Below are 27,745 nucleotides of genomic sequence, written 5' to 3' on the forward strand. Positions count from 1 at the left end.
TCTGCCTTTTTTTATGTATATCACAAAAAATAAAAATCCCAGTGGTGATCAAATACCACCAAAAGAAAGCTCTATTTGTGTGAAATAAAGAACACAAATTTTGTTTGGGTACAGCATTGCGTGACTGTGCAATTACCAGTTGAATAGCGCAGGGCCGAACAGCAAAACATGGCCTGATCAGGAAAGGGGTAAATTTTCTGGAAGGCAAGTGGATAATAGCAATCAAATCCAGCTTAATGACACTGGAAAATTTTGCTTTTGCAACCTTGCCTTCCTACCTGAAAACTGTGGTTGAAAGCTGCCTCAAGCTATCTCAATTAATATAGTTATCCAAGAATTAATATACTCTAGGAAGAATATTTAAAGTGAAGTTATGCTCCTTAACTGAATTTTTTAAGTGTTATTTATTTACAGGAGATTTCATACATAAGACTTGGTCTTGCTCAAAATTAAAAAAACATTAGCAAGAAATTATTGAATAATTCTCTTCTTTACTTCAAATTTATACACCTCAGTATCCATTACCCTACCTACTTGGTTTTCCAGCTGATCTGTCAATACCTAATGCTTGTATTCATGTACAAAAGCTCCCGCTGCACCCACTTTGCAACATGGGTTTATACAGTAAATAAACGCCTCTCGTTTGAGCAATTTGTCAATAATCACCGAGTTACGCTGCTGAAGTTCTTTACCTTTTTTAATACTTGGCTTTCAACATAGCAAGTTATATTATTATGCTAACTCCCATTAATCTCCATTATCAGGTGAGCAATATGAAAAAAAATATTATGTGTATTGCTATAATGTACCGGCTTTGATCTTACACCTGTGAATGTTATGTTTTGAATGTCAACTAATGGTAATAACTTACCATACATTACATGAATTAATTTTTTTTCCTACTGACGTGTAATTTCCTTTTTGGCAGTTCCAAATAAAAAGTAGAGTAGAGGTCCACATTTGCTGTGAATACACATCTGTAACTGAGAATGATGACTGGGGAAATTAATATTAATATCTGCAACAAAGGCAAGAATTTGCACTTGTTAATTTTTAATGATGGTTGAAAGCTTTCATTATGCCACCCACACATGCCCTGCATAGCCTGTTTGGTTGCATACAGCAGCCTTTCTCAAACAAGGGTGCGGGGAACCCTAGGCTCCATCACAGATCACTTTGGGTTCCTTGAGTAGGGGTACATTGTCAAATTAATCTCCTGTTGGATGATGCCAACATACATCCATCACAAATGTTGCTCAGCAGAACCAGAGGGAAGAGAACAGTGGAGCCTCCAAGATATGATCTTGCTGTAGAGAAAGTGTCCTTTCAGATGAATATTTAGTATTGTTTGTCTAATATAGTGGTCTCCAAACTGTGATCCCCTCACTTGACTTTATCTGGCCCCTGGGGCATTATTCCTTTCACTACACCAACAATGAGTCACCATTTCTTCTACTGACACCAACGGTCGGGTATTATTCTTTCCATTGACACCAATAACGGGGCATAATTCTTCCAACTGACACCAACAATAGGGTACCATTCCTTCCACTGACACCAATGATGGGGCATTATTTCTCTCATGAATATCAATGATGGGGCACTATTCCTCCTCCTACTGACCACAGGCATTGTGTAATTTGTTTACTCCCAATGACCACCAAGCCTGAGGCATTAACTCCCATTGATGTTGGGCAATTCTCTACTGCCAATGACCACAGCCCAACCCGCTTAAAAGACAGTAAACTGGCCCTTTGTTTAGAAAGTTTGGAGACCCCTCGTCTAATACATTTTTCTACACTGCATGTGAATACCAGCCTGCTATTTTTTAATAAAGGTTTTATGAAGGTGTCACACAATGCTGATACAGTTTCTGTTTATCCTAGTTTCTAAAAACGCCACATTCTTTATTCTGTTATTACTTTTTATTATAGCTATAATGTATTGATCACAATAATGTTCCATGGCTGACGATTTAATCATTTTTAGCTAGGGGTTCCCTGAAACCTACAATTTATTTCAAGGGTTTCTTCATGCTAAAAAGATTGAGAAATGTTATATGGCTATTCTTGGTGCCAACTGTATGGCTACTATAGGCCTTCTCCTACTTTCTTTGTAATGTTTATGTTTGATACATGACTGGAGAAAAACAGTGACATTTCTGTGCCACCATTCAGTGGGGTTGATTTACTAAAGACAAATAAGCTGTTCACTTTGCAAAGCAATTCTCTCTTATCTTAGGCAGCCCATAGATTATGCAATTTTCTTTCCTTCCACCACAGGTGGAAGGAAAGAAAATTGCTTGATTCCTTCATAAACACAGTCAGTGTTCATGGAGGAATCCCTCCCGCAGTGTTACTGTGTTCTGCCAATGGGGAGCCTTCCTTGCTAGCAGAATAGCATGATCAGGAAAAACTTGGCAGGCTAATTCTACACAAGTCAACCGATAGATTGATTTGTGTACAACCTGGGTTCCCATACACAGATCACAATTCAGCCAGTCTCTCATGAACCATCCAAATTTGGTCAGCTTTAATGAATGTGGTGCAACTCTGCTGACTTCCATTACCCAGTCATGTGCAAGAAGAAAATACTATTTTCTTTTATTTTCCTTGCATGTGATTGAGTTTCCTTTGCAAAGTGAATGTTCACTTTATTCACTAAGCTGAGGGAAAATTCCCTGGCAAAATACAAATTCCCTTTCCACCTAAACAGCCTATTTGCCTTTAGCAAATCAACCCCACTGTATCATTATAGGACTGTAGCTTGTTCTATACGTAATTGCACCCTCTGTAGTGCAGGTTAAACTCTGTTCTGAAGAAAGCCGAGACCTTGTCAAGGAACTATTTTCCATACAACTATTAACAAACAGGTTTTCAATGTGGCTGTTTGCACAGGGAGAGGTAAGAGTTCACAAACAGGAGACGTGATGCCTGATTTACGACTCATATTTAGTCTTCTCTTTTTTTTTTACCTGAGGCGTATGTCAAGTCTACGGAGTGGCAGGTCATGCTGACAGATTAAGCCCCAAGCTTTGTCAGAAATGCACGTACAGTGTGAGAAATGGAGGTAGAGGCACGCGTCTGATAACATTCTAGAATAAAGAGAACAGGCTTCTTGTACATTTGTCTACTTTATATGCAAACAGACCTGCTATGGTACACGCGTTTCCCTTAACTGTATGCACAGAGGTTCACCTTTTTCACAAAGCACCTCCTAACTTGTATAGCAGCAGTCTCCTATATCAGGGTGTAACCTACTGTACTCTTAAGGTTTGCCTTTCCTGTTTTCTTAAGATAAGATGGCGGGCCTGACTGTCCAAACTGTAAATAGAAGGCTACACCTTCTTTTGCTGATTACAGTAAAGTTGCATAGAAACACCAGTTAGAAACTTCATCTCAAGGGTTTCTGTCCAGACACTTGGAAGATCCTTCCCGAAGTGTAAAGGGATCTAATCTGTGCTTACATGCAGACACCAAAATTGCCTGCAAGGTGTAGCTAGTACAGTCAACATCCTGGTGGTCAGCATTGATCTTATGTTCAATGCAGAATGGTCTGAATATTTCCAACATTCCCAATGTGTGCCTCTGTCAGTAGTACCTTGCGGATGTCTGCTGCTGTAGCTCAGCAAACAGACAAGCCAATCATGATCCTAAACTGATTATATTGCAGGTGGCAGCAGCAGAAATCTAAAATCTCTAATTAACACTGCCACTCAAGTACAGGACTATTTTAAGGTATTTTTATTGAAAGTATATTTAGGGACAAGTAAAGTCTCCAATATTTAGGAATTCTACCATACATACTTGTTATAATCTATTAGTTGAGTCATTGATGCCCAAATTAGTCTTGTTGCAGGTCTACTGTATCCACAGTTCAGATCTTTAATGGGGTAGCAAGGGCCTCTACTCAACATGGCTCAGGAATAAGAGGAATCCTAATCTAGAAACAATTTTAAGGGCACAAGATACTCTGGGGAGGAATCTCCCTGGTGTTCCCTGTGACATCACTGGCTCTAACTCAATATTTGTCATAATGGTTACATAATTTACCACTATTACCTATTATTCTAATATGTTGTTGATGTCAGAGAGAAACCCACATAGATCTTTTTCAAAATTCTCACTGCTACTTGTTTGGGGCTCCCCTAAGTTCTCCGCAATATGAAAGGCTGTCTTTTGCTTTGCAACTAAATTAAGAACATTAAGTGCTTTGGTTACCCTTTTTGGTGCTTTGAGACCCCTTTCAAAGCATGGTCATTACTGAAGGAGATGCGTGGTCTTTGCCTTTGCCTCACTGTCACTGGGTTAATAGCCTTCATGCCTGCCTTATATTTTTTTATTGAAGAAAATGTATAGGAATTAACCTACATTTTAAGAATCCAAGAACCATAATTGTTGTCCTACTATAGTGGGTTGAATAATTTATACATTACGTATACGTAAAGTAAATACTGTATATGGTCAGTAACAAATATATACACTATATTGCCAAAAGTATTGGGACACCTGCTTTTACATGCACATGAGCTTTAATGGCATCCCAGTCTTAGTCCGTAGGGTTCAATATTGAGTTGGCCCACCCTTTGCAGGTATAACAGCTTCAGCTCTTCTGGGAAGGCTGTCCACAAGGTTTAGGAGTGTGTCTATGGGAATGTTTGACCATTCATCCAGAAGCGCATTTGTGAGGTCAGGCACTGATGTCAGATGAGAAGGCCTGGCTTGCAATCTCCACTATAATTCCAAAGGTGTTCTATCGGGTTGAGGTCAGGACTCTCTGGAGGCCAGTCAAATTCCTCCACCCCAAACTCGTTCATCCATGTCTTTATGGACCTTGCTTTGTGCACTGGTGCGCAGTCATGTTGGAACAGGAAGTGGCCATCCCCAAACTGTTCCCACAAAGTTGGGAGCATGAAATTGTCCAAAATGACTTGGTATGCTGATGCCTTAAGAGTTCCTTTCACTGGGTGTTTGATTTTGTACACCTGTGGCCATGGAGGTGATTGGAACACCTGAATTCAATGATTTGGAGGAGTGCCCCACTACTTTTGGCAATATAATATATATATTTATATATATATATATATATATACATGCTATATACACTATGGGTTGCAAGGAGAACGGTACTTGCCTGACTGCATTGTGCCAAGTGTAAGGTTTGGTGGAGGGGGGATTATGGTGTGGGGTTGTTTTTCAGGGGTTGGGTTTATCCCTTATTTCCAGTGAAAGGAACTCTTAAGGCGTCAGCATTCCAAGACATTTTGAACAATTTCATGCTTCCAACTTTGTGTGAACAGTTTGGGGATGGCCCCTTCCTGTTCCAACATGACTGTGCACTAGTGCACAAAGCAAGGTCCACCTGCTCTGCAATTTCACAAAACGACCCCGAACATTTTCTTCTTGGGTCCTCAGCCAGCATTCATGGCTCCTCCCATCTGCTAAATGGCCCCATAGAAAGCAGCTTTCTATGGGGGCACACGTGTGGGCTCACTCCTGAGCCTCGCTGTCTGCATCTATTGACACAGACAGGGGGACTCTGCCCCTCCCCTCGCTCCCTCATCACTGGCTTTGATTGACAGCAGCAGGAGCCAATTGCTTCCGCTGTCTAAGCAAGGCTTGAGAGAAAAGTCAAAATCTGTATAAAAAACAGTCCCAATCAACAGTACCGGTGTAATGACATCAGCGTTTCCTGACTCAGGCCTACATGATTTGTCACAATCTGACATCCTCAGGGGCTTCTGAAAAGTAATAGATATACATACCACTGAGTATGTTCAAATATAAAGAAAATATTTATTTTTAGCAGTTGCTTTTTGATTTGCATCTCATACATCTATCAGTGGATGGTCTATTGAGGTGTTGGCAACAACTAAAGTTTTGTAAAAAGTTACAGTAAAAACATTCAATATTCAGGCCACATATTTTTTGCTATGTCAAAATATTCTGTGCTAAAAAAGACAGTTTTATTTTCTAACCGGCATGCTATTCCTTAGCACGTTTATTTCTATACCTTATACGTTATAGTGTATAAGTTTACACTTGGGACAATAGTGGACGCCATGGCAGGGTAAAGGTTAAATTCTTAGCCGTGGCCATGACTTTAAGGCAATCCCATGCTATCCCTCCAACCGCCTACCTCTTTTCATTTCCAGTATAAGGGTGGATTGAAGGGGTGGTGGGGGTATACAAAGAGAGAAACATGGGGTCTTGTTTCATTAAGAAAAGAAAATCCTTTCTGTGCTTTTCACGCTACAGTTCTTTGATTATTACTTTCAAGGTATCAAGAAGGAAAAAAAAAAATAAAAACTTGGCGTCTTCTATCCTGCCTAATACGCTACATTCACACAGATAATCTGTCGAGTGAGTGAACAAACTATCTATTCTTGTCTGTGCTATTTTCCCATGTCAGAAACAGACTGTGCTGAAAAATTTAGGTTTCTTCTTTCATCTTCCCTTTCACGGACTCCCTGAACAAACTGCCTTTATTTTCCCTTTTCACTGAAGAGATCTTGACTGAGGCAAGAGAATGGGCATTTTTTATATGTTTAGGCTCTGCCAGTGACATGGAACTGTAGAAGCTCTTAATTACCCAGGAAGTGACAATGTCAAGGGGCTTTCTCTGCTGCCTTACTGTTCCCCTTCACAATTTCCCATCATTGTCACCACTTCAGACTTCCCGCTGTCCTTACAATGTGGTCGTTCCCCTCTGTTGCTGTTTATGTTTACTTTTCATTAAAAGAATAAAAGAAATCAGGCAATTATTCTGCTTAATAAAGTGGAAAAAGAGATGTGTTCTATCAGTCCCACAAGACTGCAGATTTATGGGACATGGAAATTAGTTATAGTTATTAGTTTTAGTCAATGGCTAGGTGAGCTATGTAAGGAGAAAGGGTGAAAATATGTGTATAACAATTTACCCATTTAGGCCTGGTTGACATCTATGCAGGTTTGCGGCCTGCATTTGTGCGGGCATAGCAGTCCATTCATTTGACCGCATTTCTCACAGGAAAAAGGTTCCTACTCCATTCTAAAAATGGGGCGACCTGGAAATCGCATGGCACTTGCTTTGGAGTGCCATCCACAATGAATGGCAGCCCTGTACATTTTCAAACAGCAGTGCATTTTGACTGGTGCAGCAATAGCTACAATTCCTGCACCCAAAATCACCCGCATACATGTGAACCATGCCCGCAGTAAGAATTTACACTCACTGGCCACTTTATTAGATATACCTTTTCAATTGCTTGGTAACACAAATTGCTAATCAGCCAATCACATGGCAGAAACTCAATGCATTTAGGCATCTAGACATGGTGAAGACGACTTGCTGAAGTTGAAACTGACCATCACAATGGGGAAGAAAGGAGATTTAAGTGACTTTGAACGTGGCCTGGTTGTTGGTGCCAGACGGGCTGATCTGAGTATTTCAAAGACTGCTGATCTACTGGGATTTTCATGCACAATCATCTCTGGAGTTTACAGAGAATGGTCCGAAAAAGTGAAAATATCCAGTGGGGGGCAGTTTTGTGGACAAAAATGCCTTGTTGAAGTCAGAGGTCAGAGAAAAATGGGCATTCGAATTCAGCTGCGAATTCAGATAGTAGGGTCAGAATTTGGCGTAAATGACATGAAAGCATGGATCCATCCTGCCTGGTACAGGGGCAGACTGACCATTTGAAAACTCGGGCACTGCCGAGGGCCCGGGGTCAGTAGGGGGCCCCATGAGATGCCCCTGGTACCTTTTTCATGGGCTTTTTTGAGTTTGGGCAAGGACACAGGGGCCCCATGATCCCCTATTGCCCGGGGGCCCCATGAGTTGTCAGTCCACCCCTGGCCTGGTATCAACGGTTCAGGCTGGTGGTGATGCAATGGTGTGGGGGATATTTTCTTGGAACTAGCAAGCTGTACCTAATAAAGTGACTGGTGAGTGTAGTATTTTAAAGAGTAACTCCACTTTTGTTAAAACAATCCCCTCTGGGTGATCAATGTACATTGCAGAGATTTTAACAAAATCTGTTTTAGATTCTTACCTGTTTCTGCTCGGAAGGAAAAGCTGTTTGTTGTCCGCAGAGTGAATCTGAATGGGATTCAAGTTTTCATTATTAATCAGCTGATGCACTTGCAGGGCTCTAATGAGGAAAATGCAGGGTCTGCATCTCCGCAGAGGTGTTTAACCCTTTGGGAGTATCTCACCAAAAATACATTTTTGTTGCAGAGCATGTCTAAAATCTGAGTTGTAGAAAAACCAGTGAGCCAATCACACAAGCGGGAAATGCCAATTCTGGGAATGTTCCGTACACCAGTGGTGTACAGAATGGCTCCTGGTTATATTTTTGCAGAATATTACAGAGCTGCAGATTGAAAAGGAAAAGTAATTTTAGGAACATTTAATTACAATATGACATATAGCAATTGTATATGCTTTATTATATTTTTTATACCCTTTTCATTTTCAAAGAAATGGGAAAAAGGTGGACTGGAAATCAAGGTACATTTGAAAACATACAAATCATGTGTATAAAATAGGCTATGTGCAGAAAGGACTGTCTGCCTTGACCACAAAGGTCAATCATTTGAATACAATTTTGCTTTTTTACCAGCTAGGACAGTATAAAATGATGAAGCTGTGAGAACATGAAAGGAGAAGCTGATTATTTGATGTGGATAACACTTACAGTACATTCTTTCATACAGCCAATGTGAACTGATGAGCTGCCTGGCCTGAATATTCAAGCAGCCTTTGTAAAAACCATACCATTGCACTTGGGCCCATGCATGGATGGAATCTCTTTTGCCTCTATTGCCGGTCACTGAGTGGATCTGTGGGATTCACAGGTGAATCTCTACAGTTCTTGGATAATGCTGAACTCCAGGTTGAGCACACAGGTTAAATACAAAATTGAACTGTCTTAACTACCAGAGAAATCTGTTCAACCAGTGTTGTGATCCAGGTACCCTTTCCAGACAGCAATGAAAGAATGTACAACTTGCTACAACTATATAGAGCTGCCAGCAAGATCACATCACCTTCTGGAAAAACTTTTCACAACTTAACAGATAACAGTGCTCCTTTTCCCTAAATACACCCACATTATCAGATTTTTTTCACTGTCACTGTTGAATTTCCCAAACCAATAGTTTGCTTATAGACTCAGTTTTTTATTAAATACCTGATTCTTTTGGTACTTAGTAAGTGGACATTGCTCCTCAATGACTAGACATGCCCCTTCACAGACTGCATAGCTAGGTCAGTGGCATCACTTGAGCCTAAAGCATAGAGTTTGTAAACCCTCACCTGGTAAAACAACCTATTCAGTTTAAAATAGTATAGTGTATTCATAATCGTAATAGTAAGTGTATACATATCAAAAACATTATGAATACCTTCTTTCCCTGTTTTCATAAATGATCACATTCCCTCTGTTCTCAGTTGCATAAGGAGCTCAGGGAAGAGAAATAACAGCACAATAACAGCACACTGGTCTTCCCAGTGAATGGCTGTGCAAAAGGGATGTGTCTGGTCATTAGAGGAGAGCAGGCTGAGTCCCCAGCACAGTCAGAACACTAACCACGCTGTCCTTTCCTGCGTAGTGTGGGAGTATGTTAGTTAGTAAACTCTGCTTTAAAATTTTGATTTTGGAGCCCCCATGTGAGTTATGCCATAATGTGCTAGCATGCATGGCATATTAGTACATTATGGTAGACTTACCTGTCAAACGGTGCCCTCAAGCGCTGTGGTGGGATTGATCTGGAGAGCCCCCAGTGCTTTCATCTTCACCTTGGTCTTCCTTCAGGGTCCTGTGCCTTCAGCCAGGCTGCGTTGACGTCACTCCCATGCATGCTAATGGGAGTCACATCACCATGGCACAGATCAGGGCCATAAATGTTCACTGAGCTGCGCATGTGCAGCTCAGTGTACATGACAGCTGACAGGCAGGAGGATGCTTTTATAGCAGGAGAGACCAATAGGGTCTCTTCTGTCATAAATACACCACATGTCAGCAACTTTTTAATAATTGACTTTACTTCCACTTTAAAAGGAAAGCAGAGGGACTGGCAGGAACACCAGGGATTTCATACAAAAGAAGCAATACAAAGAACAGGAGGCTTCTTCATAAAAGTACATGGTACAGCGGGCACATATCAGGAACATGAAATGTTGGGTTGACATAAGTCAACCACAGAAATAGAGCCTTTTGGCTCAGAGTACGGCTCCTCCCTCTCCCATTGTCAGTTCTTCTGTGCAAGGGTTACAAGAACATAATATAAAACTACTATGCTAGCTATTTTTATTATTTTAATATACATATAAATAGGACTCCCTCAAGAAATGGTGCTAGCTGAGAGTGTAGACAACTTCCAAAAACTTTTAGATGTCTCCATCAGGAGGCAGAATATACAGGGCTATGTGAATTGTTACAGAACACAAATCACATGCACACACATAGGATGAACTGGATGGACCTGTGTCTTTTTTCAACCTTACAAACTATGTAACTATGTAAGATTACATTGTAGTCTATATCTGTATGAATTTAGCTTTGATGGCATTGTTCACTCTTTGTTGTACCTACCTGCCTTTCTTTGTTTTTCCCTTTGTCCGTTGCTCTTTGTGCTATTACTGCCTCATTTGGAGTCCCTTTGTAAAAGATTCTCTAGTCCCCGATCCATTACCTTTACAATTAGATATGCCATGGCTAACACTTTAATTTGGCTAATATAGCCTTGCTACACTCACTCTTTGGCACATATCTGCCAATTTTTAATGCATATGATGTATGAGAGACAAAACATTAAAAAGTTCTCAGACAGTCAAGCTGACATGCACATTGTGTTCCTCCATCCATGCTCAACATCGCGGATGGAGGAATCTTCCTTGCTTGGCTATTGTATTCTGACAGCTGGGGCCCATGGCTGTCAGAATACCTGAACAATGCAATTGACTTTTGTTGAGCTTGGTGGTGCTAACAGAGATACCCATGGCTCAAATTTCATCCAGTTCCTGCTGAAATCGACTTTTGTTAAAGGAGCAAGCTGTAAAATTGTCAGAAACATGTGTCTAATCAGATTCAAGCAATGTTTGGGTATTCTGACAGGTATGGGTACCGGCTGTCAGAATGCAATAGACCAAACCACGGAAATACAGAAAGGAGTTCCAGATTGAAATCAGATAAAAGAGTACAAGATCATTTTAATTGTTTATAAAAAAAGCAATATAAAACCAGCCAGCACATTCTGGGGGTAATTCTATTGTTGCTCTGCAACTGCTATCAAGTTGTTTCTCCATCAGGAGAGTTCGGTGCTGGCTCTATTAAAGATCTTTGAAGTCACTGTTTTCATGGAGTCCATCCAAGTATTCCGTTTTATTGTGTTGACTCTGATGAAGGGGAAATGGTGCTGCCCCCGAAACACATTTGATGTTTTTATATGACTTTGTTAACAATTGAAATTATCTTGGATTATTTTATCCGATTTTGGTCTGGTGCTCCTTTTTGTATTTTTATGGTTTCAGCTACTATTGGGTGGCCATTGAGGGAAGTCTTGCTGTGTGGGAGTAACCTCGCCAGAGCTATTGAGCTTTTTTGAAAGTTTTCTTCATCTGACTACACATGTAAGTCTAAACGTTGCCAGTGCCTCTTTGAGTATATTGTTCTGGGATACAATAGCCAGTAGAGGGGATTCCTGCCTGAATTGGACAAAATATGAACTGTGTATGGCAGCCTAAGCCTGGTTCACACTAGCATGGGCCATGCGACCCAATTTTAATCGGCCATGGCAGCCCATTCACAGCATTCGTGTGTCCTGCATGCTCCTTATTACAAACGCGGCTGCAGGGAAAGTGAGGTTCCCGCATTCGCAATCGCGCTGCAGACTGAGATGCGTGGGAGTGCCATTCAGATTGAATGGGAGCCCTGTGTGTCTTGCAAGAGCAGTTTGATTTGGCTGTGAGTGGTTGTGGGTGCGAGAACAGCCACAGCCTGCGGGCTAGTGTGAACCCAGCGTTAGTTTGTCACATGGAGGAAGAAGAAGCATGGGGCAGGTAGCATAAAGGAGTCAGAGAGAAAGATTGTAAGCTGAACATGACAGAAGAGAAGTAACAGATGACCATGTAGACTTCACCTCCGCAACATCTCCAGGATACACCCGTTCTTAACCTCGGAAACTACTAAGCAACTTATTCACTCCCTTGTTATCTCTCGCCTTGACTATTGTAACTCCCTCCTCATTGGCCTACCTAATCACAGGCTATCCCCTCTTCAGTCTATCATGAATGCTGCTGCCAGACTCATCCACCTTACTAACCATTCCGTATCTGCCACCCCTCTCTGCCAATCCCTTTAATGGCTTCCCATTGCCCAGCAGATAAAATTCAAAACATTAACAATAACGTATAAAGCAATTTATAACTCTGTCCGAAATTACATCACCGACCTTTTTTTCCAAATACCACCCAAACCATACTCTCCGCTCCTTGCACAACCTCCTGCTCTCTAGCTCCCTTATCTCCTCCTCCCATGCTTGTCTCCAGGACCTCTCCAGAGCTTCCCCCATCCTCTGGAACAATCTACCCCAATTTATCAGACTATCGCCTACTCTGCTCACTTTTAGGTGATCTTTGAAAACCTATCTCTTCAGGGAAGCCTATCCTGCCCTCAGCCAATAATGGAATCTTCTACTCCTCCTACCAGTTCATCCCCTACAATTACTACATTTTGTACCACTAGCCCCTCCCTATTATATTGTAAGCTCCATGGAGCAGGGTCCTCCTAACCCTCTTGTATTGATCCCTCTTGTTGCTGTATTGTCTCCCGTTATATTGTAAAGCGCTGAGCAAACTGTTGGTGCTATATAAATCCTGTATAATAATATTGACCTTAAAACATTGTGAAGGGCAGAGAACAGAGAGTAAGAGCTGACCAGGCAAGGAAGAGAGAAGAAGCAAAGTCTATGCTGATCAAGTACTGGGATCTGTCTGCACTCTGGGGAGCTGGGAAAAAGGAAGCCACTGAGGACAGTGATGAGGGAGAGAAGTGTAATCTAATGTATTATAGAGAAAGGTGGAAAAGTTGCCAGAGAACAGAGAGTGCATTGGAACTGCCAGCCAGAAAACATAGTATTAATATACTTGCCAGAAAGTGTATGAGGATAGTGAGGGCAGAGGCAACAGAGAATGCAGTGTGGACAAAGGGAGGGACAATGAAGTGTATAGCCGGCCATACATGGATTGAAATTTGGGTGACTTCTGTACAACCAACCTGACAGATTTTCCCCATACTATCAGCACCGCTGGCTAGAATCATTAGCGCTGATCAGTATATCCTGACTGCAGAGAAGTCTCCCCACTGTCAGAACACAAAGGCACAGAGGGAGGATTCCACTGGTTGAACAAGGACAAAACTGACTCATCTATTGGCTGCTTAGCCCTGGTTCACATATATGCAGCCGTGCAGGCCGCGTTTTGCGTGGGCACGAGAGCCCATTAATTGCCCCGGGACACACAGGGAAGATGTCCCTGCACTTCTTTGGAAACTGCAACCTGCATGGGAACCTCGGTTCCCAATGCGGTTGCAATTTCCAGAGTGGGTGGCGTGCCATTAGAATTAACGGCACCTGCCCGTGGGTCCGCCTTCCTCTGTGTGGGTGATTTTTGTGCGGATCCGCAGCCGCACCACCCACACATATGTGAACCTAGCATTAAAGCTGGCCATAAATTGAGCCAGTTTTGACCCATGATGAAGCAGCTGAAGCTTGATCAGTTGCTGACCCTCTCAGCACCGTTCAGCAGGCATGACAATAGCAGGAGCTGGTCAGAAAATCAAATGTAGCCAAGGTTTGGCCATTCTGGCAACCTGTGGCATTGTCTGTCAAAATACAATAGCCACAGTGGAAGAGTCATTCATTTGCACTCTTAGCATGAATGGAGGAATCTGTTAGATTTTTTTCTTTCAGCCCGCAGGTTGAATGAAAATAAAATTATCAGTGTATAGCCAGCTTTAGCCATGAACATAATGTGAACGGAAGGGAGGAGAGCTGCTTTAGAATGTGCATCACATAGTAACTGGATTTGGTACTTGTTCAGTGTGTCAAGCTGGCTATACGCTTGTAGCACTTCCCCCTTAGGAGTCGTTGGATATAATGTCTATGTACACCTTGAGGAGACACACATCGCTCACCCAGCACTTACCGACGGACACACCTTGAGGTATTTTAAAGAATTTATTAGGCCAAGCATAGCCTAAAAGAAGAGAGGATTAGAAAGTACACTTATGTAAACAATCAATAAGACAATAACGTTACTCTAAGAGATATGGCAATAGGATATAAAGACAGTCCTAATTTGCTACAACAGTCCCTGTTCTGTCACACTGGCTAGATATTGATGAAAAAAAGAAAACATTGCCTGGCAAAAGTTGGGGCCTTTGAAGAAATCGCAACAGTTCCCAGCAGACGACAGATTAACTTGCATGATGTTAGTTCTCTTTTTATCTTTCAGTCCTGCTGAGACAACCCTTCTTTAACTTCCTTACAAGTTGTAGGAATGCTTTCCAGTACAGTCTTTGTAATCCAAAGGGGCAATGGGGCAACCCCACTTGGGCAGAACTATTTTTTGGAAGAAGGAAGCAAGAAATGTTAGTGGCCAAGAGGCCTCTCACTGCAGTAAGCACTTTCCAAACTCCAGGCATTTCCAGGTTTGCAAAAGAGTCCTTCCTCAAAAGCTAGCACCCAGCAGCAGAAGACAGTAGTTGTTTACTGATGGTCAGGGGTCTGCTGATGGTCATAGTCACTCACCACATCCACTCACCAGCAGAAGACAGTAGTTGTTTACTGATGGTCAGGGGTCTGCTGATGGTCATAGTCACTCACCACATCCACTCACCAGCAGAAGACAGTAGTTGTTTACTGATGGTCAGGGGTCTGCTGATGGTCATAGTCTCTCACCACATCCACTCACCAGCAGAAGACAGTAGTTTACTGATGGTCAGGGGTCTGCTGATGGTCACAGCCACTCACCACATCCAGCAAGTGAAACACTGATCCCAGCATGGGCTCTCAGGATTCAGGTCTTCTCACATGTAGCATTGCATAGAGTATAATGGCAGCAGCAGTCTCTGATCAGTACTTTTCTCCTGGGCAGCGCAGTATCAGATAGCTCTGGCAAACTCTGGCCACACACCAGTGTTCCCACTTTACTGTAAGTTTGTGGTACACTCTCTGAGCTGCTCAGCACAGGAAATGGTTCCACCAGCACAAGGTCCCCACAGTGGCTTCCTACCTGCATTCTCCAGGCTGATGGCATGACATTTTAGAGCAGCCCAGTTCACTGTCCCCTAATTCTGTTGCATCAGCCAATCACTCAATCTAAACCAAGCCAAGATGGCTGACCCCTGCACCTATGATGTTCCATAGTTGAGTATTGCATAGTGGTCTCCTTAAAAATGACTGCTGCACTTTTGTATTAATGAATATTCAGTTTAACCCTGTCCACACTGCAAAAACATATTATAGCAGCAACAAAGGAAGAAGTTCCAAAGCACCTATTGGGCTACAGTCCAGGTTACATACTGATAGTTTTTTTGTTCTTCCTACAATCTAAACAAAAAGCAAACAGACTCCTCCATCCATGCTGTATAGCTCAGATGAAAAGATCTGCTACAGCTATGTATTTTGACAACCAGGCCTCACAGAATGTCAAAATACCTGAACAGCGGCTGCATTTGAGTGGATGCAGCTGCTTTTTGGCTGACAGTTTTCTGCCTTACTCCTCTGATTTGTTAATCAAGGGGTGTCAGGTGACAGTTGACAGGGCCACCCACTGGTGTGTATGGTCAGTTTTATGCATGAGCGTTTGGTTGTGTATAATTGTGCAGAACATGTTTGTATGTGTCCCCTACATGGAAGAATAATTTCAATATGATATGGCACCCTCAAAAATTTACATTCAGTAGGAAACATTTTTACCGTGATGATCATTCATCTCTCAAAAACATTTTTCTTCTGAGAATCAGGGACCTATGTTTGTGGGTGGACGAAATTTCAAGTTTCCAGCCAGATGCCCAATAAAACATGACTTTTTAAAAAAGAAAAACAAGAAAAGTTTTTTTTGTTTGGAAATCACATGCTTTGATCCTAGAGATGTCACCAATTCTCTCCATGACCTTGGCAGAGTCACGTCACACAATTGTTCCTGGATTATGATTTTCTTTCTATTGTTCTATTGTTCTGTCTGTACTCCTGGCATGAGCATTCAGTTATTAAAATCAATTCTGACCTCACTGAGTATTTCAAAGGCTTGCAGCAATTCATCCACCTATTTATTCCAGTGATACTTTGTCAGTTTATTTACTTTATTTGAGGCTGTAAGTGTGTGTATATTTTCATGGCAGAGAAGCTGTTTCAGTGTGCAGTTACAACATTCTGATTATTTTTATTCCCATTACTATTACACAAAATCATAATATAGAACTATAATAAAGATGTGTGTTAAATACAGATAACCTGTAAATAGTAATTTTCCTGTAAGATCTGTATCAGTTGCTAAAATGCGTAGTCTTGTTGAATGCGCTTAAATACAGTATACGTAAACCAAATCACCAAAATCTTTAAAATATTCATGTAATTTCAAAAGACAATTTCATTTGTATTTTATTTACAGTGAAGGAAATAAGTATTTGATCCCCTGCTGATTTTGAATGTTTGCCCACTCACAAAGAAATGACCAGTCTAAAAATCGAATGGTAGGTGTATTGTAACACCGAGAGACAGAATAGCAACAAAAAACTCAAAAGAAATGCATGTCTAACAAATTATGCACTGATTTGCATGTTCATGAGGGAAATAAGTATTTGATCCCCTTCACAAAATATGACTTAGTACTTGGTGGCAAAACCCTTGTTGGCAATCACAGAGGTCAGACGTTTCCTGTAGTTGACCACCAGGTTTGCACACATCTCAGGAGGGATTTTGGGCCACTCCTCTTGGCAGATCCTCTCCTGAGATGTGGGCAGCACAGTGGCTAAATGGTTAGCACTTCCGCTTGGCAATACTAGTACTGGTTCGATTCCCAACCACAGCATCACCTGCCTGGAGTTTGCATGTTCTCCCTGTGCCTGTGTGGGTTTCCTCCGGGTACTCTGGTTTCCTCCTCCCACACTCCAAACACATGCTGGTAGGTTAATTCTATCCTGTCTAAATTGGCGCTAGTATGTGTATGTATGAATGTGAGTTAGGGACTTTAGATTGTACACCCCTTGAGGTTTAGGGAATGTACAATATATATGTAAAGTGCTGAGTAAATTGACAGCGCTATATAAGTACCTGAAATAAATAAATAAAGTCATTAAGGTTTGGTGGCTGACGTTTGGCAACTCAAACTTTCAATTCTTCTGGCAGTTGTGGCTGCAATCTTTCTTGGTCTCCCTGTACTTGGCTTGGTATCAAGAGGTCCCTGAATTTTCTATTTCTTAGTGGAAGTGATGATTGGCATATTCAAGGCTTTGGACATCTTTTTATGTCCTTTTCCATCTTTATAAAGTTCCATTACCTTGTTACGCAGGACTTTTGACAGTTCTTTTCTGATCCCCATGGCTCAGTATCTAGCCTAGGCAGTACTTCCACATAAGAGCTAACAAACTCCCTGACTATTTATACACTGACACTAATTGCAATTTAAAAAGCCACAAATGTGGGACATTAACATCTAACTGGTATTTTAACCCGTGTGTGTCACCTTGTGTGTCTGTACCAAGGCCAAACATTTCACAGTATGTAAACTTTTGATCATGGCCTGTGACGGAGCATAGGCAGGACAGAACACACCGAGGAGATGATAAACACTCAAAGCTTTATTGAACTATGACCATCACTCAATTTGGGTCTGAGGGTAGCGTCCAAGTCTCTGGAGCAGGGGAGGAGCAGGGAAGGGCCAAAATAATTGTAAACCAGGCAGGAACGGGTAAGGGGGGAAAGTTCTCGGACAGTCCGTACAAGGGAAAACAGGGGCAGATGACACTCACAGTTCTGGGAGGGGTTTTTCCTGGCTCACAGCAGCCGACAGCCGGTAGCAATACTTCTCAGCACACAGCAGAGGATCCACACAGCGGGTATTTCCTGCACACAGCAGTATGGGCAATCCTGGCCCCACAGTATCAGGCAGTGTAGCAGCGGGTACTCCTCCTGAGCCCCGAGTATTAGCAGAGTGTTCAGCGGGTAATAGTCCAGGTATCCCCAGGGGTAATGCAGAGTACTCAGTGGGTAATAATCCTGAATCTAAAAAGAGGGGTTGTGAAAAAGAATTCACAGAAAAGTGGTTACATCATGGACAGAATGCGATACTCAGAATAATTCCCAAAATTATGCTTTATTACACAATAGTTATAGACAGTAGGGTAAATACCCTGGTTCACCATCACCTAAGTATGAGATAATATACAAGGACCTAAAATCACATAAAAATAACATCAAGACCGGTCTTAATATAAATGTGCTGCATAAGCAATGACAGAAACCTGTCTAGTGCATTTGCAGCACCAACACATTGGTTACACCACCAGCAGGGGGGGTGTCAAAAAATTGTACCATCAGGTATGTACTGTACAGCGCTATGCAATATTGGCTGATAACAAGCACCATATATTAATAGAATTACCTATAACCCTATCAAGGCAATGTGGGTGAAAAATTGTAAATATAAAGGGAGGGTACGGATGCTCCTATAATAACAAGATGATAGAATAATAGAAATGTAGCCCCTATGTAAGGCACAAGTGAGTGGTGAACATATCGTATAGATTCACAGTGGACATGCCCATATGAGAAAATGCAGAATTATTCATGAAAGAATCACTGTTGGTATCCTTAGTGAGGTAAAGATGATAAAGATGGCAGGGCCCTGCTTCACGGGGTTTCTTCACTGCAACGTGCGGATTATAAACCACCTTAATATAGATGATAGTATGAAGCCTGCTGAATCCTCCGTCTCTTGTAATATATAATTGGTGCCTTGCACCTAAATTGTGAATCATATTGTCCCCATCCTCCAATAAATTGATGACAAATGGACAGTCAATCAATATATTTCTGCTGATATATGTGTAGAGTGGCGAATAAACGCCTTTTCATTTAGCTGTATGACAGTTCACTCACCACCTGAGCCATAGGTAATACTTTCTGGAAGTTTCCTCCATCTAGATTACCAGGTATAATCCCGGGAACAGCCGCTAACATCAAGCCTATGACTGGCGGGCTCCGTTCTCCCCTTGGTGCTGGTGCAGCCTTGCACAGCTCGTGGCACACAAATATGGCCGCTTCCCTGCTGGTCAGCGTGTATGACGTCAATGCGCATGACCGGAAGTGACGTATCTGACGTATGACGTAATCCTGAATCTCCCTGGTGTAATGCAGAGTACTCAGCAGGTAATAATCCTCAATCTCCCTGGTGTAATGCAGAGTACTCAGCGGGTAATAATCCTCAATCTCCCTGGGGTGATGCAGAGTGCTCAGCGGGTAATGATCCTGCGATCCCCAGGTCTTAGCAGAGTGGCTGCGGGGGTCTCGCCTCAGCGGAGACCTCCCAGCAGCTTGCAGCAAAACAGAACAACCAGGAGAGCCATGTATCTGCCTTCTGAAGGCTTTGCAGGACGCTTCCGGTTGCCCTGGCAACATCGGGCGGTGTGCCGTGTTGCCCCGGCAACAAGGCACGCCCCCTCGACACGGGCCACGCTCTTGAGAGCGCGGCCTTTGTCTTCGGTGGGTGCAGGCGCAGGAAGCCCCCCTGCTGGGGGGGCACGCGGTGTCAAACCTGACGGCCCTCTCCCGGAACCTCCCGGTGGGAGGTCACCCCTCTCCGGGCCGTATGGCCAGGAGCGGTGTGAGTCTCGCCGCAGGGAGTCATCTTCCTCCCGCCCAGCTGCGCCGGATGGGAGGAAGGGGACCGCGGCAGGGGTGAAAAGTAACACTTCTCATCCTGTTTGGCCCAGCTTCTAAGGGCTGCTACAGGATGAGAAGGGGAGGGGTTGTGAAGGGACACAGGCACTAGAAGGGGGGATCCCTGGCAGGCACACCGTGGCATGGCCATTTGGGTGATTTCTGTTATCAATATGATTTAAAAAGAATCCAAACAACTAATTGATAATAAATGGCTTCATATGATCATTATCCTTCAATAAAAACATTTTTTGGCATGATCAGTCATATTTTCAATATCAATGCCAAAATTTCACAATTTCTGCCAGGGTATGTAAACTTTTGAGCACAACTCTGTGTGATTTTGCGCAGCCCTGCTGCCCTGTAGCGGTAGTTCTGCTATAGGGCGGCCAGGAAGCGGTTAAAGTAGTTGTAAAAGCAGGATATTTATTTCCTGCAATAGGGTAAGAAAAATGTTCCAGCCATTGGCTCCTTCTGCTGTCAATCAACTCCTGTGAGTAGGAATTGGGGAGCGGGGCCGTGCCATTTTGTGTGCGTCTATGGACGCACACAGCCCAGTTTAGGATTGAGCCCGCAGGTGCGCCACCATAGGAAGCGGCTTGCTATGGGGTACACAGAAAAGAGGAGGAGCTGAGAGCGCTGGCAGTGGACCGCAAAAGTGGAGGATCGGGACTGCTTTGTGAAATACCATTGCACAGAGCAGGTAAGTATAATGTGTTTATTATTTGAAAAATATATAATTTATAACCACTTCAAAGAGAATTGCCAAAATTTGCCTCCTTTATTTAGCCTAAAGTCCACGTCCAGGATGGAAAAAAAAACATGCAGTGGCCCTCCCTGCCAGGGACACATCTATAGAAAATAGCTCCTATGGCAAGCTCTGAAATTGCACCCCTGTACAAACGTGTTACTCTTCTAAGTGTCCTCAGAACCTCCTTACAACAGCTTCCCCAGGGCCATCCTCACATCATAGTCCTCAGAGTCCCCACACATCAGTGTCCTCAGGGCCCTCCTCACATCAGATTCCTTAAAGTCCCCTCAGGGCCCTCCTCACTTCAGAGTTTTCAGAGTCCCCTCACATCAGTGTTGTCAAGGGCCCCCCCACATCTCAGTCCTCAGAGCCCCCTAAATCGGTGCCCTGCAGGGGTAGTTTTTTCCTGTGCCCAGAATGAAGCTTTAACTTTGTATGTTGCTCTACCAATTGCTGATGGCTAATGACACACAAGTGATAATGATACAATAACAGTAGCACATAACAGCTTACTGTTAATAATAAGAACATAAACAACTGCAGAACTGTGTGCTTGATACTGTTATTGTCACTTAGGATCAAAAAGATAGTGTATGTTATCAGCACAAGTTCAGACATAAATTAGAACTCAGGGGTCTCTCACCTCTGTCTATTATTTGTAGTGCTCATCCTAATACATACTAAAGCTGGCCATACAAGTGAAGATTTCAAAATACCCAAACATTTACAGATGGTTGGATGCAGTCACTGTTCAGCTGAACGTTGTCCTCCCAGATTTCCCCGTTGAAGTTTGTCAAGCTGGATGATTTCAGCAGTGCCTCCCATGGCTCGAGTTTTGGATGATTCCTATAAATTTATACTGTATATTGCCAGCTTAAAGAGGATGTTTTGTCCCCCCAAAAAAACTAAAATTCAGCAGTTACAAATACTGTACCCGCTATGTTTTAATAAAAGGACACTTACCTGTCCAGGGTTCAAACGCTGTCCTTACTCGGGCTGGTTCTTAGCTGGTCTTTGGGTCCCCCCGTGTTGCAATGTCTAGTGTGGGAAGCTGGCTGTTGAATCTTGCAGCTTCACAGCCAACTTCTCACTACGCATACACAAGTTACGCTGCACTTTGTGAATGGTCCTGCAGCCTTCTGGGACCTGGGATGTGTCTCAGAAGACTATGGGCAAAAAGGGGGGGGAGGTGTGAACTCCTGCTCTGATCACCTAGGCATAATAGTGGGTACCTATCAAAACTAAGTGCCGTCTCTCCAGAAAAAAAAGTGCCCAAATGGTAAAGAGGAAGGGGTGGGAGGAGGCGGAAAGGTGGAACTTCCCCTTTTGGGTGAAGATCTGCTTTAAGTAAAACTAAACTGCGTAAATGAATAAATGGAAATATGTTATAGATAAGATTATAAAATGATAATAATTTAAGACTAAATGATCAGGCACAAACCCAATAGTGAGTGGGTTCTCTTTAAAAAGTTCTGAAAAAATGGTAATTAAACTAATGAAAATGACAAAAAAGGAAGGATGGAAGAAAAAGGGTAAAAAAGGATAATAAGATGGGCCAGGCCAAGGCAACATTGCCATAATAAGGACTAAACAATAAAACAGTCCCTTTATTTACTTTTTGTTAACATATGTTTGTCCTTTTTATCTTTTATATTCCATTCTGATTGTCGATGAAACTTTTATATGACTGCTATTTTTTTCTGCTTCTGTAATGCGATATCCTCACAATGTCATTTCCCAGTTGTTGAAAGCTCTTAAAAATAAAGTCATACAAAGAAAAGAATGAAATGAATGAATACATTCCCTACGCTTCATGTTCTGAAATGAAAGAGTTAAATGGCTGTGTGCACATTCTATATGTGGCAATGTGCATCCTGTGCATATTTCACCCTAAAAGGCCTGTACACATGCCAGCTCCCAGAACCTGCTAACCGGCAACTCCCAGCAGCCGCTCTGTGCTGCCTTGACTCTTGGCCAAGCTTGGCCTGAGTCTGCCGGCTGTGGAATGTGTGAGAGCCATGTGTCACATCTCCAGACTGTGGGAAAGTGTTGCTCCAGTGAACTCCCAGCAGCTGTCCTGCCCCAGTTTGGTCGTGCGTCCAGAGAAACAGGAGCTCAAGTTTACAGCACTTGGAACTACAACTTCCTTGACTGGTTTCCGCACATCTTCTTCCAGCCACCACATCTGGGAATGACAAAGAACATCTGAGCTCTTCTTCTTTGTGGGAGTTCACAGGCTTTCCAGTATTCTTCTGGCCTCCCTGTTAGCAAAAGAGGTTAAGAGCTTTTGGAAAGAACAAGTCACACCTAACTGAAAAAAAAAAAATTTTATTCTGGAAAACAAGCGCTCACACAAACATCAATTCAGAGTTTCCCCTGAAAGTTGAACGGGGCATTGATTTATTTAAACTGTGGTTTTATAAAATTTGATTTATATAAAAGATTTTTAGTATTAACAAGTACTTCCAGGAAGCTGGTCCTATGAGATATCTGTAATGCAGAACATGGTAAAAATTTGCAGGTATATTAGCAAGAGCACTGTTACTATTAGTAGACATGCATGGCCTAATGTAGGGTTAAAGTGGTACCGACTGCCAGACTGCTTCGTGCAAAAGCTTTGTCCAATTTAAAGTGGTAGTAAACTTGCCTATAATTAAAAAAAAATCTCCCTGTAAGTCAAGATCATAATGTGCTAGTATGCATCACATACTAACATATTATAAAATACTTACCTTTAAACGAAGCCCTCCAGCAGTGAGCTATCACCGCTGATGGGGCTTCCATTTTTTCTGGGTCTTCTTCTTCCTTCCTGGTTCAAGGGCTCTGGCCATTTGAAAGGCCAACCCGCAATGACGTCACTCACACATATACGCTCGGGAGTCACGCCCACTGCACAGGGCTCTGAAGGGGCAGCATGAGTATGTCATCCCTTCAGAACGCATGCTCCGGGCTGCAGAAACATTGAAGATCTCCTAAATGGTACATGTTTAAGAGATATTCCTTGTACCTACAGGCAAGCTTTATATGCTTGCCTATAGACACCAATGTCACAAAGGTGTTTACTTCCACTTTAATGACTGTATACAACCGATGTGGTCATAGCACAATTTGAATATATATCCTGCTTATTCAGTATTTAAAAGGATGTTGAGTGGCCTCAGACATAATTTCTTAATGATTACTTACCAGTAGAAATACAAAGGCCTCAGAATATCGGGGCGCCCTGACGAGGCTCTGTAGCTTACGCATGTATTTGCAAATATGTGCTACCTAAACCCGTTTTTAACGCATACTGTTAGACAGGTTAATTCGGGTTGTTTGCAGGCAGGTTGGCAAGTTGAGCTGAGAGTTTTTCTCTTTTGTTGTTTGACATGCGTCGCCCTTCCATGTACTCCTTGCTGTGAAGGCCAGTTATAGACTGGGGCAGCGGCCATTTTTTGTACTAAGCTTTATAAGCTTGCCTGTAGGCCAGGGGCGGACTGACCATTTGGAAACTCAGGCCCTGCCCGAGGGCCCGGGGTCAGTAGGGGGCCCCATGAGATGCCCCTGGTACCTTTTTCATAGGCTTTTTTGAGTTTGGGCAAGGACACAGGGGCCCCATGATCCCCTATTACCCGGGGGCCCCATGAGTTGTCAATCCGCCCCTGCTGTAGGCACAAGTGTCGCAGCGGTGTTTACTTCCACTTTAATGACTGTATGCAACCGATGTGGTCATAGCACAACTTGAATACATATCCCGCTTATTCAGGGTTTAAAAGGATGTTGAGTGGCCTCAGACCTAATTTCTTAATGATTACTTACCAGTAGAAATACAAAGGCCTCAGTCCAGTGTTGTGCCCATCTGTGGTGGCTCTGTCTTCTCTCCCCATTCCCACAGGCTTTGCTGAGGCAATGGGAGCCATTGGCTTCTGCTGCTGTCAATCAAATCCTGTGATGAGAGAGCTGGGGCCAGGCTGCACTGTCTGCGTCTATAGGTAGCACAGCTCAGGATCAAGACCGCATGTATGCCACAATAGGAAGAGGAATCCTGGCACACCAAGAAGAGGAGAAGCCAGGATTGTCAGCGGGTCACCTAAGAAGAGAAGGTTTCAGCCTGCTCTGTGCAATTCCATTGCACAGAGCAGGTAAGTATATCATGTTTGTTATTTAAAAAAAAATCCTTTGCAATCACTTAGCTGTAATGCTGGTCATTCTGTTGTAGCACTTTTTGATCCACTGACCTGGAAGGACTATGCAGATCAAGAGTTCAGACTTCTCTCTGACTTGATTTTCTGGGTCAGTGACAAAAATTGGCAATACACTGAGCACAACTCAGCAAATTTCTGATAAACCTGTCAAAATCTGCTCAGTTGTTGGTCCTGCCAAACACACTCAATTGACTTTTGTTGAAGGAGCCTGCTAGAAAATATTTGTCATCATTTTAAAAGGGCACCCCTTTCTAAAATGTAAAAAACAATTCTAATCATTTTATATAACACAGCAACATCCAGACATGTAGGACACCCAACGTTAGAGGTGATTTATTCTTCCAAAGCAAATACACTTTTGCAGAGTGGTACTGACTAGTATTCCAATGTTTTTCTTCTCCCTCAGTTTTTATCCATCACTGAGCTACTGTGACCCCAGCACTGATGGAAAGAGGCAGAGGAGGGTCAAACTAGGATGCTGTGCAGGCAGCTGACATGCTGCCTATCAACTGATGCTGTCATTGGTTGTCAGGACGCCGGAGGCTAGAAGTTCGTAATGGTGCACAATGAAAACCTGTGCCTTTGTGTAACCAAAAAGTAGGCTTGTTCCAGTCGCTGGCTTGTGTACAAGTATTGGGCAATTTTAGTCAGTTTGCCAAGGCACCCCTGAAGAAACCCCAAGGCACCCCAGGGTGCCTGGGAACCCTGGTTGAGAAAGGCTGCTTTAGAGTGTGGTAGGAAACCAGAGTACCAACTCCAAGCAGGTGGTGCCTTGGTTGAGATTCGAACCAATGACCCTAGTGCTGTCAGGTGGAAGTTAGCCACTGTGCTTTAGATAGTACTCTCACCAGGGTGTGCATATGTTATGCCCAAGCACCTTTGACCCCCCAAAGTCCTGTTTGATTAACTAGTGTGATTGTTCCATATAGCATTCCAGAATGATTCACTGTACCATGCCTGGCCTGTTTGAAAGAAGAAGTTCCAGGCACAGTTTGCATATATGTGATCACTAACCATGTCCAACCACAGAACTCTCATGGATCACTGAGCACTCATGGAGCACAAAAGTAGGTTTCACTTGGGTCTGTCTGGTAGAGGTGATGACAAAATCATGCTCAGGTCTGGCACAAGTAAGCACAAACCAGCTGGCCAGTGGAGAGGGAGTACAATGGTATAAGGCAACTGTGGCTATTGTGAGTATGTCTTTAAAAAAGAGGTTAGGTGTGAGAAATGGTATGACAGCCAAACATCTAGCATTTCCTGGAGGAGGTCAAGATATGCTATTCTACTCAACAATCAGCATGTGTACCAGCACGCTGATGCAGACCTATGCTCAAATGGTAAAGTAAAGTTAAAATCCAGGAATCAGGGCCATGACCTTTGATGAGGGGAGAATCAGTCAATCTGGTTCTTGTATCATCAGAGATCATAAGAACAAAAGGCTAGGCCTTCAGACATGAGGCCAGCACTAAAGGAGTCTGGAACATCATTTCTCTGTAGAGAGAAGTATGTCAGCCCTCCATTAAACACTCCAGCAAGAATGTTAACATTTGACTATAGGTCCTCTTTAGGTTCATAGATGGTTTGATCATATCAGTTAATCAAAGTGTTGCTATTGCTAACTAAATTTCTCAGTATCCCCATGACCCTGGTAAAATACCTTTACATCGAAATACCTGCTTGAACTAGGTTGTTCCAAAATTTCCATTATCTCTAGCCAGATATATTATCTTTACAAACAATTTAAGTCTTATATTACTCAGTTTACATCTTCACCTTTGTCCTGACGCTGATTTTGTTTTGTGTTTTAGATGAGCAGAACTGGGACAAAGAAATACCCTTACAGGTCACATGAACAGTCATTAGCTCCCAGTCCCTACAACATGGAGCTACTTTGATCAAGTAAGCAGAACCACTTGAAGACCAACATGTGAGATGACTGTGTTTAAGTCATCCATCAAGAAAAGTAGGTGGTAACCCTGGAACTATTCCAAACTTGAGATTTTTCAGGCACTTTCAAAATGTGCAATTAATTTCACTGCCTAAATAATTAGTCTCACAATTTATCAGTCTGTTCCCAGGCTTCAGGGCGCAGGTCATAAGTCGGAAGCAGAAATTACTAACAGCCTGGTTCCTCATGTAATGTATTACTTACCAAATAATATTGATTTGCTTTTATAGTTGACAGCAGGCATCGGATATTTTTCTGACATGTAGATGAACACAATCGGGATGCTGCACTACATTTATTTCCTTTGTTTATGTAGGAGTGATATATATTCCCTAGTCTGCAGGAGACCACCACATGTACATGTTCCAGGAACAAGTATGACTGCAATGCTCATTTAAAAAAAATCACTTTCATCTGCTAATTTATTCACTTATTGAGTATGCAGCTTCTTTATCTTTTAATCCTTGCCAACATTCCAATTTAAGCTGGTGCCATGATTACTGTCCCAGGTTTCCTGATTCAAGGTGGATCCTTTTACATACAGCATCCTATGGAGTCTCCCTTGCAGGCAGGGACTGGAGTTGTGTCTCCCTACACTGTGTGCATCAATAGAAACACACAGCCTCATAACCTAGGATGGTAAGGCACTCCCCTGCATCTCTCTTCTTCATGCTAATAGTAATAATAATAGTCTCAAGACTGCACTCTTATACTTTACCAAAAAAAATATTTTTTGTATTTTTTCCAGAAAATATGCATTTGATAAATAGCTATGCAATTGTCACTATTTTATTCTCCATGGTCTCTGATTTTAAAATTGTTTGAGGTTTTAAAGTCAATTCTAGGACAAACATTCTGATTTTAACATACAGGTGCATCTCAATAAATTAGAATATCAAAAAGATTTATTTCAATAATTCCATTCAAAAAG

General features: G+C 42.5%; 1 long non-coding RNA gene across 1 annotated transcript; it reads right to left on the reverse strand.

Annotated features, from left to right (window-relative positions):
* Positions 1 to 17,825: 17,825 nt before the first annotated feature.
* On the reverse strand, positions 17,826 to 21,922 carry LOC149445007 (uncharacterized). Its single transcript, XR_016306474.1, has 2 exons — positions 21,640 to 21,922; positions 17,826 to 18,269 (listed from the first exon to the last, which is right to left on the reverse strand). It is a non-coding gene; the product is annotated as an uncharacterized LOC149445007 (long non-coding RNA).
* Positions 21,923 to 27,745: the final 5,823 nt, after the last annotated feature.

The sequence above is a fragment of the Staurois parvus genome, unplaced genomic scaffold (assembly GCF_062004578.1).
Source record: "Staurois parvus isolate SC_StPar_1 unplaced genomic scaffold, SC_StPar_1.0 ptg000750l, whole genome shotgun sequence".
Lineage (NCBI taxonomy): Eukaryota > Metazoa > Chordata > Amphibia > Anura > Ranidae > Staurois > Staurois parvus.